Genomic DNA, 17,845 nt, shown 5'->3' with positions numbered 1-17,845 from the left:
GCATCGGTATCTGTGCATCATCATACAGTCAGGACTTTACTTACCGATAATATCTGAGCAGACTTATCAAATAATGATAAAGTTTAAAGCAGTAGCCAAACAAGAGTACTGCTTTGGGACATGAAATATAAATATATAGCAAGCTGTGAAAAGAATACCTTTGTACCAGAATAGAAAATTTCCATTGCACAGTGTCTATCGTAACTATTCAATTTAGCCTTTGACTGGCAAAGTTCCCTAAGACTAGGGCTCTTACATTGGCCTGTCTCCTTTCTAATTGTGCTTTCTCATGCTTCTCTGTAATTTTCCCAGGTATTGTTATTATTAATTAGGAAGATCTTGGTAGCTTCTTCAAGCTAAAGTAAGATAGCAGTCAGCCAGCTGACTATGTGAACAGGAGTCCTGATCCCTACACCTCTTCTTACCCTCTGGTTTTACTTGAGCTCTAGTTTTTAAAATCAAAATAAGTTAATTTTGCTTCTACATTCTGATCAAGAGATGTGCATTAAGAAATACTGTGAGCCTGAGTGAACATAGGTATCTTGCTATATTGTTTTCTACCAGTCGGCATGACTTTGAGGAAGAGAGAAAAAGAAGCAGCTTGATTGCTGTGTATTTCCAGACCTGCCTCCTCTTCCAAACAAGAGAGACAATGAAATGTATGAAGGTCCAAATGGAAAGAGTAATTCTTTAAGTTGTAGAACTATGATAATAAGAATCCAGTTGAGAGTAACCTCAGTCATTGACAGAAATTCCAGAGCTGTAGGAGTCATTTGAGTAAATCTAAACTAGCTCAGGCATTTTGAAAATGGGAAAGTGGAGGCCAAGATGGCCTGTAGAGTTAGCTGGTCCCAATATAGAAGAGACAGCATATTTTAATCAAAAGAAACAAGTTTTGGAGTCGTATGGAACTGGGTTCAGATCATAACTTAATTACGTATTAGTTATATGGTGTCAAGGTATGTGGCTTAACCTCTATGTGACCTTATTTTCCCACGTGCAAAAATGGTACCTACCACACCAGGCCTAAAATGAGACAGCAAATGTTAAAACACTTTGTGGAGTGCTTAATGCATAGTAGGTGTTGGATCAGTGATAATTTTCTTTGTCCGGGAGGCCCAGGAAGGTTGATATTCAAGCCAGTCTTTTCTGATCACTCCTTCCTCTCATATCCAAAATTCTGTCACTCAGTGACTTCAGACTGCTGACTCATAGACCTTGTGTCATAGTCCTTCCCTTCTGTGACAAAAATTGATTTGATAGCGTGTGTTAGGTTGATGGCGACAAGGTCAATTGAGTTCGATTTGCTTTCCTCTCTAAGTAATCAACTTCGTTTCTCTGGTATGTGGAGACCTTAAAAGGCCTGGTGAGTTTTAAATGTTTCTGCTCTGTAAATGTTTATTATTTAGATACAAAGAGTTCATTTAACCTCATTTGCCAGTAATGTTTCACAAAAAATTTTTGTAATTTCATGATGATCGCTTAAGTGTCTTAATTCATTTTAAAATGATTACAGCAGTAGAAACTGGCTTTAAAAAAATCTTAAATGTTCTTAGCTTAAACATCACCTCCTCAGAGAGGTCTTTCCAAATTATATTATCTGAGTAGGTCGCCCTGTAATTCTCTATCAGGTTGCAGTTTTTGTATATCTTTCTGATGCATTTACCACAATTTGCAATTACATTTTTTAATGCTTGTTTTCTTCACTAGTTTGTAAACTCCTTGAGTACTGGGGCAGATCTCCTTTGCTCATCATTCTATCCCAGTGATGTAATTCTGAGCATAGCACATAGAAGGTGTTCAATAATATGTTGCATGAAAAAAAGTCCATTATCTGAGGAGTCTGGAGTAGAAGGAAGAGAGAAGAGGAGTCTGGAGCAAGAGGAACTTCTGAGGCTACACAGAACCCAGATTAGAGGGCTGCTTCTTTTGAAGGGGCTCAACATGATTATTTAAATCCTTTGTCTTATACTAAGAGGGAGAATGGAATTTTAGATATCTAAATGTTCATTTTTGATAATCAGTGTTTCATTTGATAATGAAATATTTTTTATTTCAATGCAGTTCATTGCTGGGTGTGATTTTATTCATTAGATCATGCAACAAGTATTCATTAATCACCTAATTGGTGTACCAGGTTCTGCACCAATAGGTGTCTTTCTTTCCCAGACTATAGAATGCAGTAGGGAGACCCATATTAAGTAAACATATATTAATATTTCACCGCATATGGTTATACATGTAAATGAAGCAAAGAAGTGAAAAACTCAATTTAAAATGTGGAAAGAAGAGTCTCACAGAAGGTTCTTCAAATAAAGAAACATGTTAGGATCTTTGGTCACACTGTATTGTCTGCTATTAGCCTCTAGGCTCTGACCCATGCATTGTAGATTCAGATCCCTAGTCTTTGCCATGCAACACAGCCCTGCCACTGATCAATTGTCTTGGCTTTTAGTAAGCATTCACCACTTTCAGTGGGATTGGCGTTCTGCCCTAAGACCCATTTTTCTTGACCAGGACCCTGTGAACTTCCTTTCTCTTGCTGACCTTTAATTCAAGGAAAAGTAGCTGCTGGTTTTCTCTTATGCATTAATTACTGAAAACTTTCACTCTATTACCAGCCTCAGTTTGTCACATACTTCCTGAATTTCTGCCAAGACCTAGTCCAAATTGATCTTATATATGCCTCAAAGTTTGGATAATGGTCAAATTCTTCCAGCCTTATGCCCCTTGGAGTCTGTCTTAGCTTCTTCCTACTTTCCTCACTCCATTCCATATCCCTTTGGGTTTTATATATTTATATTCACATTGCTCATGACTACAGTTATGACAGCTAGACAATAAGCAGGGAAAGAAAGTGATTTCTGTTTAGGAATATTCCTTCTCTTATAATTTTTAACCTTTTAAGGCAGAATTTATCATCCTTGACACTATTGACTTTTTTGTCAGAAAATTATTTTTTGCATGAGGGGCTGTCCTGTGCATGGGAGGGCATTTGACAGCAACCTAGTAATACCCACTAGATGCCAGGAGCACCCCTCCCTCAGTTGTCACAATAAAAAATGTATCCAAACATTACCAAATGTCTTGTGGCATAAAAACTGCCCCTGGTTGAGAATCACTGCTTTCGAGTAACCAGGGCAATTCTTATTCATTTATTCATTCATTCATTTAACAAATATTTATTAAGTGCCTATTTGGTGCCAGAAACTGCTTGAGACATTGAGAATGCAACTGTAATGAATACGGACAAAACTTTTGCCCTTGTAGGACTCACATGTTTGTAGGGAAGTATAATAAATTTAAAAATGTATAATATTGCATCCATTCATAAAACATACAACTTAAGAATGCAATCAGGGAAGCAGAGCACTATTTCAGATGGAATAGTCAAAGAAAGTCTCTGTAAGGAAATAACTTTTGAGCAAAGACATAAAGGAAAAAAAGTTGAAAGATGAAAGTTTTGTGAAGATCTTGGACAAAATCATTGCAGAAAGAAGGAAGCAGAAAGTTAGAAAGTCCCCAAGTGGAACAAGCTTATGATTGAGAAACAGCAAGATGGGCAGCTTTGCTAGAGGTGACTGAAGAATGACTGGGTTAGATGGATTCCAGGCACAGTACCTCATTGCAGGGCTTTGAGCTGGGCAGTAGCAGAATCTTATTTTTAATCTGGTTGGTACATTCTGACTGATCTGGACAGAATTAACAATAGGAGGGGAGCCAAGAAAGGAACTAAAGAGGTTACCACGGAAGGTCAGTGAGCAATGAAGGTAACTGGAACTGGGGATGATGATACTGGAGGTGGAAAATGTTGTTAGATTAAGAGATGTCATTTGAAGATAGGTCTGACTGTGTCTGCTGAAAGATTGGATGTTGGATATCAGTAGAAGAAAGGACTCAGCGTGACTCATAGGCACCTGTGCCTGGGTAAGGGTTGATGCCCTTTTCTAATATGAGAAAGATCTGGGGAGAAGCAGGCTAGGTGGGGGAAGAGGGGACGAAGACCACATGGAATGGCAAATCGTGAGGATGTTGAGGATAAGCAGTTAATTTTACCTCAGTTATCTTTTTTTTTAATCCTCAAAACAACCCAAAAAGTTTGTAGAGGTAGTTGGTACAACCAACTTTTATTTTGAAATGAGAAAACTGGAGCTCAGAAATCTTGAGTGAACCAATATTTTTGCTAAAAAATTTAGACTCTAAATCGAGACTCTGAAAAAGTATTCTTAGTTACAGTTGCCAAATGTTTTTATGTTAAGACTGGACGACATGAAACATATGCTATTATACTTTGTAACACATAGAAAATAAATATAGAAATTGAAAATACATGTCTCTAAGGCACTTGTGTCTATTTTTTCTCTTTATTCTTAATATTTTTAAAATAAAAGATGAAATTATGCAAAAAATATCTCAATGATTGGGTTTACCATGACATTATCTCATCAACTTCCTCCAAAGCCATTTTTGGGTCTTGGTCTTTATTTCTTACCCATTCTTCCATGTGTGTTAACTCCATGTGTCACTTGGAACATTTTCCTAAATGTTCTCATGCCTTTAGACCCCAAGGCCTCTAGTAATGCAAAGATTCTCAGAGAATAGCTCATGTCTCCTTCCTCAAAATACCTCATTATATTGTTACTAACATGCCAATGTTTTCTACTCTGTCTTTAGTAAATCTCTAGGCAAAAGAAAAGAAAAATGATGATAACATTAAAAAATAACATTTGAAAACACCAAAAAAGCCACTATTTATGAAATGTTTTAGAATATTATTTTAAAATTATTTACATGATAATATGCTGCAAGTTTAAAAATATTAATGGATCAATCTATTTCTACCAGTCAGGCTTCCTTTAAAGAAGCAGGTGGCACACTCAAATAGGTAATTAAGGAGAGTTTAACAACAACAACAACAACAAAAGGTTAAGATACATCAATAGGAGATGGAAAGTAGCACAGGCTAGAATCACAGGGAGTCATTATCACCCATAGGCTTGAGGAGGAAGTAGAGGTATGGGTTTCAGAAACTCAGAGAGAGACCTTATTGCTGTTGAAGAAGCCAACAGATGGGCTCTGTGGCCTTTGGTTAGAGGAACACGACAACCTGGAGGCAAAACGGCAGGGCAGATGAAAATTTCCACCTCGCATCCCCCCACCTTCAGGTCTCTGCTAATGCCACCCCCATACCCCAGCTCCATTAGCTTAGTCCAGGTAGAAAACAGAGGAAGAGGCTTTGGAAGAAGACCATAAGGCCAGGTTTCCAGACACAGAGCAGGATAGGGACGGATGGAGAGTGGTTTTGAAGGGGCAAATACAGCACACCCATTGACACTACATTTTTACAATATACTAGCTCCTAGAACGTCTTTGCTCAGACAGCCTAGACTTTTATTCCTGTGAAATTAGCTTTAATGATTATTTACTAGCCTTACCAAGCTAATTCAACCTCTTCTCAATCCTAATGCCACACAATGCATTAGGTTGTAAAACCATAACTTAAATTATTTTTCTTATATTATACTGCACCATTTTTACCTAGTCTTTAACTATAATGTTATAGTCTGTCTAGCTGGTTCTCTGTCTCCTCCAACTACTTGAATATATCCTGAGGTCTGGTCTCACCCCTTAACTTTGCTGTTGGTGGGGTATGGATGAACAACAAATTTGAGAGGCTATAAGTCGATGAGTAGAAAGGTAGGTAGGTGTAGATGGATGGATGGATGGATGGATGGATGGATGGATGGATAGATAGTTGTAGGCAAAACACAGTGATTAAATTAATTTCAGTTCATTTCTAGTACATATCAGCCAAATAATTATCCCCATTTAAGTAATATTAAAATGCCACTTTAAATTTTTTAAGTTTCTGAAGAATTCCATGATAAACATGTTTTAATGTAATTTTGAAATAGTAGCATAATGGTTAGGTTTATTAAACTTATTGTTCTACTAAAATTGTTTCCATAGAATAAGTGATAAAAACACGTTTCTTCAGAATTGAAAATCTGGCTATGATTTTTGAGTTTGATAAATAGTTACAGGAATATCACATTCAATGTTTAAAATTAAGACTATAACTAAAACTTTGTAGTTGAATTAGCATTTTTATATTAGGTAAATTAGAAGGTATTTTTTATGTTAGGTAAAAAGGATCCCTCTTTGAGAATGGGCAGATTTATGTCCATTTTACTTGTAAAACTTTGTACAGTATTAAGTAGAAATTCTAAAATACCTATCAAATTTATACTGATTTTATTCTTCCTATAAGAGATTACAAAATGATTTACAACCTATCAAAATCAATTCTAATGTAGTTTTCTTTTTTTTAAATTTTAAGTTCTGGGATACATGTGCAGAATGTGCAGATTTGTTACATAGGTATACATGTGCCATGGTGGTTTGCTGCACCTGTCAACCCAACATCTAGGTTTTAAGCCCTGCATGCATTAGGTATTTGTCCTAATGCTCTCCCTCCCCTTGCCCCCCACCTGCCAACAGGCCCTGGTGTGTGATGTTTCCCTCCCTGTGTTCTCATTGTTCATGTGTTCTCATTGTTCAACTCCCACTTATGAGTGAGAACATGTGGTGTTTGGTTTTCTGTTCCTGTGTTAGTTTGCTGAGAATGATGGCTTCCATTTCTTGGATACAATATTAACAATTTTTAATTAGAATATTATTTCAGTTTCCTTTAAAAATTCTTTCCTTAAGGAAAGCCTGAATACAATGTATTTAAGTAATTTACTACTTAGAGTAGAGCACATTGTAAATAATCTAATTGATTGTGTTTTCAATTATTAGTATACTATATGCATATTTTGCTCACACATTCAGTTTCCCTGTTTTGCTTATGACCTTTTCGTGTCCTAACAATCCTTTTCTCTTTTATGTACATTTTGAGGTCATTGAAAGTAGGGATGCAGGAGGTTGATGGTCTCTTTCAGAGAGTCTGAGAGGGGGAACTATTTTTGGAATAAAACCAACATTTGTATTAGTTTTTTTTTTTTTTCCTCACTATGTTGGCATTTGGAGTGATGGTGGACAAAGCACTGGCTGGTAAAATTTCTGGTGCCTTAGTACAAAGCAAGGCAGTGGTACCAACTATAAAAGGACCAGTGTGTTCTTCACTACTACGTGCTCATAGTTTTTTTTCTAAAGCTGACTTTACTTGGGATGTTTCCTATAAAGCAGTAAAAATTAAAAATTATTTATTTTGTTAAATCTCAAAACTTGAATTAAACATTTTTTTGATATGCTAGTGACAACATGGGAGGTACACAGCACTTCTGTTACGTGCGGAAGTATATGACAGCTGTCTCAAGGAAAGGTGCTGTATGAGTGTTTGACTTGTAGGCTAAACTACTTGCATTTTATCATAGAATGTCAATTCTACTTGAAAGAACAACTGACAGACTCTGGTTATTCTTATACTGGTATTTGGCAGAGTCAAGCAAGCCTAAAATTTAAAGAAAATGACTTAATATTTGCTATGAATGATAAAATTCATGTTTTCATGCAAAAATTAGAATTTTGGAAAACTTGAATCTGGCACCATGAGGTAAACAACTCCCCAATTCTTAATAACTTTTCTGATAAGCTCAGAGATGATATTATTACATGAGATTTTATATATATAATGAAATATATCAATATTTGGGAATTCAGTATAACTCTGTAAACCAGTACTTTCCAAATGAGAGATACATGATGTTACAAAGTAGTGCAAGAGAAATATTTACTCAAAGAGCAAGGTAGGCCAATTTAAAATAGTTCATTTTATGACTTCAGAATCGACATAGCAATTACACTTTACAAAATTAACACATGTCAAATTTTGCTGTAGTATGAAATAAGTACATCTGTAATTATCCAAAAGATTTCAAAAGCTCCTTCCTGGTCCAATACATGCCCTCAGGAGACTAGTTTTTTCTCCATAAACTTCAAGCACAGCAATATATTATAGCAGATTGAATACCAAAGCAAAGAGATTTTCACAACTATAAAACAATGCTATTTTTCTATTTTTTTTATTTTGGAAAATATAAGTATTTTTTATAAAACATGTTATTTTAACATGCAAATAATCTATAATTATATTTTTAAATAAATATTTAACAATTTGAGTTTTCATTTCTGATGTGGCAAATAGCAATAGATATAACCCACATAAATAGAATCTCTTGGGTTATTTTTACTTAATTATTTTTGTGTATAAGGAGTTCTGAGACCAAAAAGTTTGAAAACTTCTGCAGTAGGTCAAATCCATATTTAGATTCTTTTTGGGAGAATATTACAAGTTCTGACATCCAGAGAGGCCTTTTTTTAGTCTTTCTTTAAAAAGAATGATGAATTTGGTTCTAAAACCCAAGCAATTTTCATGATATTATACAGAGTACATTTGTATCTCTTCCAAAATAGCAACAAATGTATTTGTTTCACAATTTACTTTTTAACCTTTATTTAAATATTTGCAAATCCTGCCTTGAGAAAACTGTGCACTATTTTTTCTTCACTTATTCTGCTTATTTGGCTATTGCATAAATGTGGCTGTGTGTATAATTTTCTTTTTATGTCTTCCTCTCTTTGAGTAAATGTTAGCTCTAACATTTAAAGCTTCTTCACAGTATTAGACTCCAGTCCTTGCAAAACAAATTATTCTAATTAACTTTTTGGGGGCAAAATTTCCCCTAAACAGACTAAAAGTGGAATCTGTTCTATTTATAAAGAGTAAGGCTCTCCCCTCACTCTCAAATTAAAAACTCATCAGTTTACTCTATTATATCTCATTGTACCTCTGTAGGAAACATTTAACTCTGATCTTTGTGTAAAACACCTCTCCTGCATGAGGCATGATGATTTTACTATCAAATATTGTTGTACAATCTCAACTTGTTAAAAGATTAGTTGAGATTGTAAGATTAAATATAATGTAAGATATTTTGTAGCATTGGTAACCTAATTTTTTAAAAATATCACTAGAAAATAACTTGATACGAAATTGTGTGATCTATGAAGAAGTCACCAGGAATTTTTATTTATTCAGCAATTTAATCATGCCTGATAAGAATCAAAGCCACTATAACAACAGTTTTACCCTACTTATTTGCATTTGAATTTGAGAAAGTGATAGTATGAGTTAAAAGGATGAATATTTAAAAGGCATTGTGGAGGGAAGATTAACAACACACCATTCTCACATCCTTCACTCAGATGCTGGGCAGAGTAGTGACGTTCTCAATTATTTTCCTTCATCCACAATAGATGTAAACTTCTTAAAATATATAGATTGAAATAGAAGAAAACCATGTATGAAATTCTGGAGAAAACCTATATTTATTATGAGAGTATAATAGAATAATGCAGAGTAGAGGAGGAATAAGAGAAATTACTAGAAAGGAGAGGAAATGATGATGCAATTGCACATCAAGAAGATGCAATCATATGAAAAATTGAGAGGTTCAGTATGATGATGAAAAATGTTGGTGCCTTTATAGCATGAGTGGAAGTGATAATGCTTGATGGTGGTTTCCTTAATTGAAGAAATAAAAAGGAATGAAACAAGTTCGTACTTTCAGTGTAGAATCTAACAGTCCTGTTAAAGGCCAGGAGACTTGGGTGTGATACAGTCTAATGGTACATAGCTTGTCAAAAGGAATTTGAAAATATGGGGGCAGATTTTTCTCTGGTGAGACTGAGAAGCCTGTATATTGTTATTGAAAAATTACTTTACAAAACTGTGAGTCTCCCAAGGTCCTGTTGTTTCAGCCTTCTGTATGATCTTGAAGCATACCAGAAATTTTCTTCTTTTTATCTTCTCCAGGAATATTCTTCCTTCTTCTGACTGACATGTGCCTTATTCATCTGAGGTCTTGGGTTTTGGATAACTTTTGATCTAAGTCTTCCTTAACCTGAAAAAAAATTTTCTATCTTTATGAACTAATTATTTAACTTTACAGGGTTACAAGATGTGGCATCATACATTTACCTGTGTTAAATCCTTCTCCACTGAGAAAATGAATCTGTGAAGACGAGAGAGTTTTAGTTCATTACAACACATTGAAGAATGGTGATAGCAACAAGCACATGGAAGGCAGTCGTTAATATATTAGTAGAATGAGTACATATATAATAAAGATGGCACCTGAAAATTTTGGTTATAGACATTGTCTTAAAAGGCAATAAGTTTACCATTTGTTATGATAACTGCTGCTATACAAACAACAACAGCAGCGAATGTTTTGTGACAGATACGATGATTTATCACTATCTCACTTGTAGACAGAAATTATATTGCCACCTCATGCCTTATACCCACATAGATTCCAAATCAAAGAAAATAAAAGAGTTAATACTCAAATTGGAAAAGAACTATCTGAAACATGACTCTGTAGGCAGGAACTAAAAAAAATGATCAATTCAATTTTATGAAGATTAATCTTTAAATATGATAATCAGAAGCCTCTCCTATTAGCAGTGTTGAAATATAAATGACAGAGCATAAAAAGTAGTCATAATATTTTGGGGAGACCTTACTTAATTACGTAAGTACCCTTATAGATTAGTGTATTAGGGTTCTCTAGAGGGACAAAACTAAGGGAAAATATATATATATATATATATTATATATATATATATATATATATGTGTGTGTGTGTATGTGTATATGTGTGTATATATATGTATATATGTATGTGTGTATGTATATGTATATGTATATGTATATATATGCTGACGAACAAGGAGAGCCAGTCTAAGTTTCAAAACTGAAGAACTTGGAGTCTGACATTGGAGGGCAGGAAGCATCCACCATGGGAGAAAGATGTAGACTGGGAAGCTAAGCCAGTCTTTCTTGTCTAATTTTTGTGCCTGCTTTTATTCTAGCAGCACTGGCAGCTGAATACATTGTGCACAACCAGATTAAGGGTGAGTCAGCCTTTCCCAGTCCCACTGACTCAAATATTAATCTCCTTTGGAAACACCCTCACAGACACACCCAAGATCATCAATACTTTTTATCCTTCAATCCAATCAACTTGACACTTAGTATTAACCATCACAATTAGTAAGGAAAACACGAGTCCCAACTAAAAAAAAAAAAACTGAGTTAAGGATATGAAATTTAAACTCTCAAGAGAATAAATACAAACTATTAGTGAACATGGAAATAAAACTTTACCACTTCTCACAAAAGTACATATGAAATGGATAATGCTAGCTTTTTTTTTTTTTTGAAATGCGATGTTATGATGTTTTTTAAAGGCTGAGAAATAGGCAGGTAGAAATGTAATAGAGGCCACCCTTTTGGTAACTCATTGGTAATATACATTAAAAACTTTACAAGTCTTTGATAAAACAATCCTACAGTTAATGATTTTGAATGGGAATAATTGAAATGTTTACAAAGAGATATATTCAGTAAGATTTATCTAGAATTGTTAAGAACAGGAAAAGAATCCCCAAAATGTTAAGTGTGTGTAAGTAAGTTATTTCATATCTGTAGGATAAAATATGCTTAGAAGTAAAACAATAATATATTTGTCTATTCGTTATTTCCACATTAAATAAAGGGAGGAAAAATATGTTAAAAAAGCATATTTTAGGACCCAATTTTGGGGGGGGGTGAAATACATGATAACAAAATCAATGTCAGCATTAATTTTCCTCAAGATATTGGTGATTACAAAGCTTTTTTCTTTTCTTTTTTGTTTTTTCTTATGAGCATTTTTCAAGGTCTATACAATATAGTAGTTCCCCGCATTTGTGGTTTTGTTTTCCCAAGTCTCAGTACCCATGGTCAACAGCAGTCCAAAAATACTAAATGGAAAGTTCCAGAAATGAATAATGCATAGATTTTAAATTGCATGTTTGCACATTGTTCTGAATAATGTGATGAAATCGTGTGCCATCCTGCTTCATCCTCCTGGGACATGAATGATCCCTTAGTTCAGCTTTTCTATATTATATACGCTATCCCCATGTTAGTCAATTATTTGGCCATCTTTGTTATCAGAGAGGACTGATAACACAGGGACTAAGCACAAGGACTTTGAGACTATTAAGTAAAAGCAGGGTTACTTGAATACAAGCACTGCGATTTTGCTTAGTAACCCTTACTAAGTAAAATAAGGGTTACTATTAACATGCCGACATAAGTAATGCTGGCATATTCTAATTTTTCTATTAGTTGTTGTTAATCCCTTCCTGTGCCCAATTTATAAATTAAACTTTATCATAGTTATGTATGTATAGGAAAAAACATAAAATATACAGGGTTCAGTACTTTCTGAGGTTTCAGGTATCCACTGAGGGCCTTGGAATATAGATAAGGGGGTACTACTGTCAGTGAAATCTATTTGTGTATTTAGGAAATATACGTATTTTATAATGAAATATGTAAAGAAGTAGAAAAATAACACTGATATAAACACATGGAAGATACTTGCTAGGTCAAAAAATATGCAGATTAAATATTTCTGATAGTAAATGTCAGTTTTTTCTTCAGGATTCTGTCACTGGAGAGGACAACCATCATGCATGTACCCTGCTTGCACGGAAAAATAAAATTAAATATATACATACATATTTGTCAGTAAAATAAACAAATTATCTCTTGCTTTAATTTGCATAATTATGTTTGCTAGTAAGACTCAATACTTTTGAAATATTTATTGCTCATTTTAATTTCTTTTTTTAATCATATATGTCTCTTACTCCATTTCTTTCTAAAGGAGAATTTCCCTTTGTCTCTTTAACTGATCATGAGGAAACTGTATACATTAAGGTCATTAATGCCTTGTAGGTTTTACACTGTGCAAATATTTTCCCCATTGTGTGCTTTATAATTTGTGTTTTCTTTAACATACAAGAATAAATAGGTTTTATGTAGTCATAGCCACCAAAATTTCTATCATTTCTTTCTTGGAAAAGGATTAAAAAGAATTGGTATGTTGGATGAGGATGAATTTAATGTTATTTTTTTCTAGTGTTCGACACAACACAGATTGAATACTTTATTTTCCCATGGATTTGAAATGCCTCTCTTGTCATGTTTTGTTTGTTTCTGGATTTTTCTCTCTTGTTATAGCAATGTTTGGCTACTCTTGTACTAATGCTATACTGCTTCAGTAATTTTGTTTTCTAATATGCTCACTTTTGCAATATTTTCTAAGTTATTCTTATCTAATCATTCTTGCAGATAAAACTAAGTCACTGACAAAATCCCAGAATAACATCATTTGTGGTTTCAAATTAAATTGCATTAAACCTGAAAAAAATCAATGCCAGGGATTTGGAATCTTGTCATTGGTGAGTCCTCTCATGTCATGAGAACGTGACATGTCTTACCATTAGGCAAATTTTTATTTATCACCATCAGCATCATAAACAGAACTATTACAAGTGTATTGATTGAAAACTCTGTAATCTTCATAACTGAATAGATGGCTAATAAGAAACTGCTTTTATAATTTACAATTACTGCTGAAGTTGAGATTCAAAACCTGCAAACTGAACTTGTTTTCACCTATGTTCCTATTTTTTTCTAATTGCTTTCTTGATGCAACTAACCTTATGGTTTCAATTACAATCTATTCCATAGTTTTTACAATACCTTAGTCCTAACTTTTTCCCATCCTACCACTAAAATCTATCCGTTTAGAACCTTCTGAACAGCCCTTTCTAAGTCTCCCTCAAACTTAATATTTTTCTACCCTCCAGTGTGATTTCGTTTGGTGTGTGCTCTTTATCTCAGTTATTGTCATCACAGTCTATCCATTCCCTCAGGGTAGGAGACCAAGATTTGTCCAAAACACCTTCTCCTTTGTCATCTTCCAACATCTATCAATTACTAAATCTCTTTGCTTTTCAATTCAGGTTAACACTGTGCCTGCACAATCATCTTCATGGAAATAGATACTACTGTGTCATGCTGGGGTTTAAAAGAATGCTTTGTTACTTCTTGATGCCTATAGGATAAAGAATCAACTCTTCAGCCTGGAGTAAGGAACATTTTTACAGTCTTCGCCAGTGTGCCTCTTGATTGTCATTTGTATCTTCTCAACTCAGCAATATACCTATGCTTCACCACAGTGGACTTGTTAAACTTATTCAAACATGCCTCATGTTTTATGGCCTATGTGAAAACGTTAATTCTTTTTTATGTCATGCTCTTTTCCATGCCATCTCTGTCTGACACACATGAATCAGCCTTCAGTAGCCAAAGCCAGCTTCTCTGCTTCTCTATCAATGCAGCCTTCCTCAGGTACCTAGAAAGCATTAGTCAAATGAGATGATACATGGTAAATACTTAGCACAATGCACAGCACCCAATAATCATTAAATAAATGGTAATTTTCTTTAACAGTAGTAGTTTTCTTTTCTTTGCTCCCATGAACTCTGCTCATATCTTTGTCATACCGCATTAAATAATATAACAATCTACTTAAACATACTCACCTCATCTTAAGACTGTAACTTATCAGAAGGCAAGATCTGCATCTTAAGTATCTTTCTGTTGGGTTTATTTCCCCCACACAACAATCGATACTTACTCTTTTCTGATTAAAAGACATCAAAACAATGTTTAAATCAGGGAAAAATTAGTTTATTGGTATAAAATCTAATGACCAGTACCCCTCCCCTCAATTTCCTTTCATAAGAGTTGGCTAAAACATGTGCTAAGCATGCAATTGTATAAACCTTGCTAAATCAATTCTTTGAAATTCTGAGGCAAATAATATTATCACAGTCTAATGTTTACATCCAAGTAGAGGAAAACAAAAGTCTTTAGTTTTGGAAATGTGTCATCCTCCCTCTCTCCCTTCCCTGAGTTCCTTATTCTTATGTATCGATTTGAATTAGGTTGCATTTCAATTTCAGCTTTTAAATAACATTTATTGAATGTTTAATATGTGCCAAAAACTAAGCTAAGCACTTTGCAAGCATTATCCATTTAGTCTTGGTCAGAGTCCTGTGAGGTAGGTCGCCCAAACCTTATTTTACAAAGGAGGGAATTGAACTTTCAAAGGCTGTGTGAGTTTCCCAGGTCTATGTAACACTCAGTGACTCAAGTGAACCTAAAATTAGTGTCTCTAAGATCCCAAGCTCAAACTCTGAACCACTGTGCTATATTATTTCCCTGTGTGTAGAGGTAGGTCTAAGGCAATGGTACTCCACAAAGATGAGGGGGTGATTTTACCTGCCCCCATTTAAAGGGTCATTTGGCAATGTTGGAGACATTTTGGTTCTCACAAATGGGGGAGGGATTCACTACTGACATCTAATGGATAGAAGCCAGGGATGCTGGCTCAGGAGAAAGCCCAAGACAGCCCTCCACCAAAATGTCAATAGTGCTGAAGCTGAGAAATCCTGGTCTAAGGTAAAGGTGGAGAAACCTGTAAAATTATGAATAGCCACTTAAGAGATTTCCAAGTAGATAAATGAGTTGGAGAAAGAGGTGTTGAGGAAGGGGTTACATACAACCAACCATTGTAATACATGGTATTATATTTGTTTGTTTGTTTTTTGTGGAAGACAACCATTACCATAGAAATACTGATGGTGGAGTGCTTACGCCTCTTATAGAACTTAAAACAAGAAAACATCATCTTAAATTGTTGAGGGAAGAAGTTACAGTAGACACCTATGTAAAGATGATACTTAAGCACTCATGTAAACGGATTCTTCTTTTCACGTCTACTTTAAAACATCAGGTTTTCAAGTCTTGATTATTTTAGCAAATGTTTGTCAGCTAAATCTTTCAAATTTGGTGGAAAATTTTTTCCTTACCTGAATAAATACTGAAATTGCAAGTGGCTCAGTAGTTAGTCTAGTGCATTTTTCAGGCATGATGTTTTTATTCTTCTGAGGTAAGGGCGATTGATTGGTGTTGTCCTGATTCCAAGCTTCATGCCTGGAAGGTCTTTAGATGGGCAGAGAAATGTGAAAACCCACTCTACTGAAACATTTGGTCGATTCTCAAGTCCTCATTAATAAAGTTCTTGAAGGGTCTTTGGATCCCATGGATTAAGGTATTTTTGGCAAGAGGAATTTAGTTTTAAAGCCACTGAGGTACCCACAGATTCACTCTAAACTCTCCACTGACAGTACATTTTGCCCTTTGCTCACTTGATGACTGCTCTGTCATGCAGTGTTATTTAACTGTTTTGTAGCCAGGGCAGGCTTTGTGCATGCATAACCTGTGCAATGGCATGGGGCTCTGTGCCTAGAAGGACCCTGTGCTTTGTTTAATATTCTTTTCTCATCAGAAATTCTTAACTTTTGAATCAGGGTCCCAGATTTTCATTTTCCCCTGAGTCCCCAAATTACATAGCTGGCTCATCTTTATAAAGTACATTTTGCTTATGTATTGTCAGGTTGTGGGTGAGGAGTGTTGGGGTAATATTCCAGTGCACTCCTAATGGATCAGTTAAGGACAAAGTCATTGCAACCTAAATAAATGGCATTTTTTTCTTCTGCTTATCAACCTGCTTAGGGAGGTTGATAAGCAGAAATACACCTTTTAAAAAATTATGTCATTCAGTGTTTCTTAAAATCTAAATTGATAAATCTGTCTTAGTATTCCCATCAAAATTAGAAAAATAAATAAAAAGACTTTCGCATATTTAAAAAGATAGGATACAACCCACTCAAGGAATACTGGAAATATATCTATAAAGAAATTTTCAGATTTTTAAATTGTATCTTATATGATTGAATAGCACTGTGTTTTGCTACATATAAATAAAATTGGGGGAAGATACCTTGAAGTTTACCACATCTTTGGCTTTTCTCTTCCAAATTACAAATTTCTGAGTAAACAGTTGTAAAAACCTAGAAATAGGCTCCATTACAATGTGCTATATGAAGATTGAGATTTATTTTTTGGAAAGTAAATTTCCACATTGTGTAGTTGCTTTGGGTAATTTGATAATATCTCCCTGAGAAAATATGTGGTGCCCAGTTAGCTTGGAAGCAGTGATCAATATCCTTGTAGCTCATGTGATGGAGAGGCTTCTTTGAGAAAGGAAAAGCTGACATGGCATACACATCCATCTCTTGTTTCAGGTGGACTCTAGTGGTCCTAAATATAAACAGAAAAAAACCCCACAATTTTAGCTTTCAACAGTTAGAAGTTGAAGCTCAGCATAATTTCAAATGATGTGCATTTGCACATTTCTCAGAGCTTTGAAAGGGTTTGTCAAAAATGATTGCTGCTGTTGCTCTTCAGTTATCTGTGGACTTATCTATAATATATAAATCTCTATCCTTAGTAATTTCCAGCTTAACGAGTCAGCCTGTCTCACCTCTTCCTTACCTAAGGAGTGATGCATGGTAAGATATGCATTGCACTGTTCTGTTTACATAAGTTTTTTTAAATAGTGTCTTATATAATTACTTCTTTAAATACAGATTGGAATAATGACAGGGGGAATATGCTGGAGGTTGTAAAATGTTAGTTGAATGCTTAAGAGACCCTCGTGATATTGAGTATTATGACATTTCTTCCGAGTTTCTGATGAACCGTGTAATGAAAATATTTTCTGTTACTAAGTGCCTACTATGATCAAGACACATTATTGTTTGCATTACATTTATTAAGACAGTTGCTAATATGGGTGGGGGGATTCTGGTTGTGTATTGCAATGTAAAAATCCTTCCCAAAACTTAGTGGTATAAGACAGCAGCCATGTCATTATGCTCATGGATGCTAAGAATTAGCTATTCAGGTATGGGATATAGAATGGACGTGGCTTGGCTTGTCTAGTCCAAGAGTCTGGACTCTCAGCTGTGGAGACTTGAATGGCTGGAAGTGGGTAGAATGCCTGGCATTAAACAGCCAGTGCTG

The 17,845-nt window shown here is 34.8% G+C and overlaps 1 protein-coding gene and 1 long non-coding RNA gene across 2 annotated transcripts in view; both read left to right on the top strand.

Moving 5' to 3' along the window:
• The window catches only part of LOC107970585 (uncharacterized), a 42,780-nt gene extending 28,423 nt beyond the window's left edge, over nucleotides 1-14,357 (top strand). The window contains exons 3-4 of the long non-coding RNA XR_001713207.3: nucleotides 13,196-13,305; nucleotides 13,873-14,357. This is a non-coding gene — a long non-coding RNA (uncharacterized LOC107970585). The remainder of the gene's footprint in view (nucleotides 1-13,195; nucleotides 13,306-13,872) is intronic.
• ZNF385D (zinc finger protein 385D) overlaps nucleotides 1-17,845 on the top strand; it is a gene marked incomplete in the record, with an annotated part of 956,631 nt that overhangs the window by 106,528 nt on the left and 832,258 nt on the right.

This window comes from Pan troglodytes, chromosome 2, assembly GCF_028858775.2.
Source record: "Pan troglodytes isolate AG18354 chromosome 2, NHGRI_mPanTro3-v2.0_pri, whole genome shotgun sequence".
NCBI lineage: Eukaryota > Metazoa > Chordata > Mammalia > Primates > Hominidae > Pan > Pan troglodytes.
The sequence above is the reverse complement of the archived record's forward strand: the minus strand, read 5'-3'. Positions and strand labels throughout refer to the sequence as shown.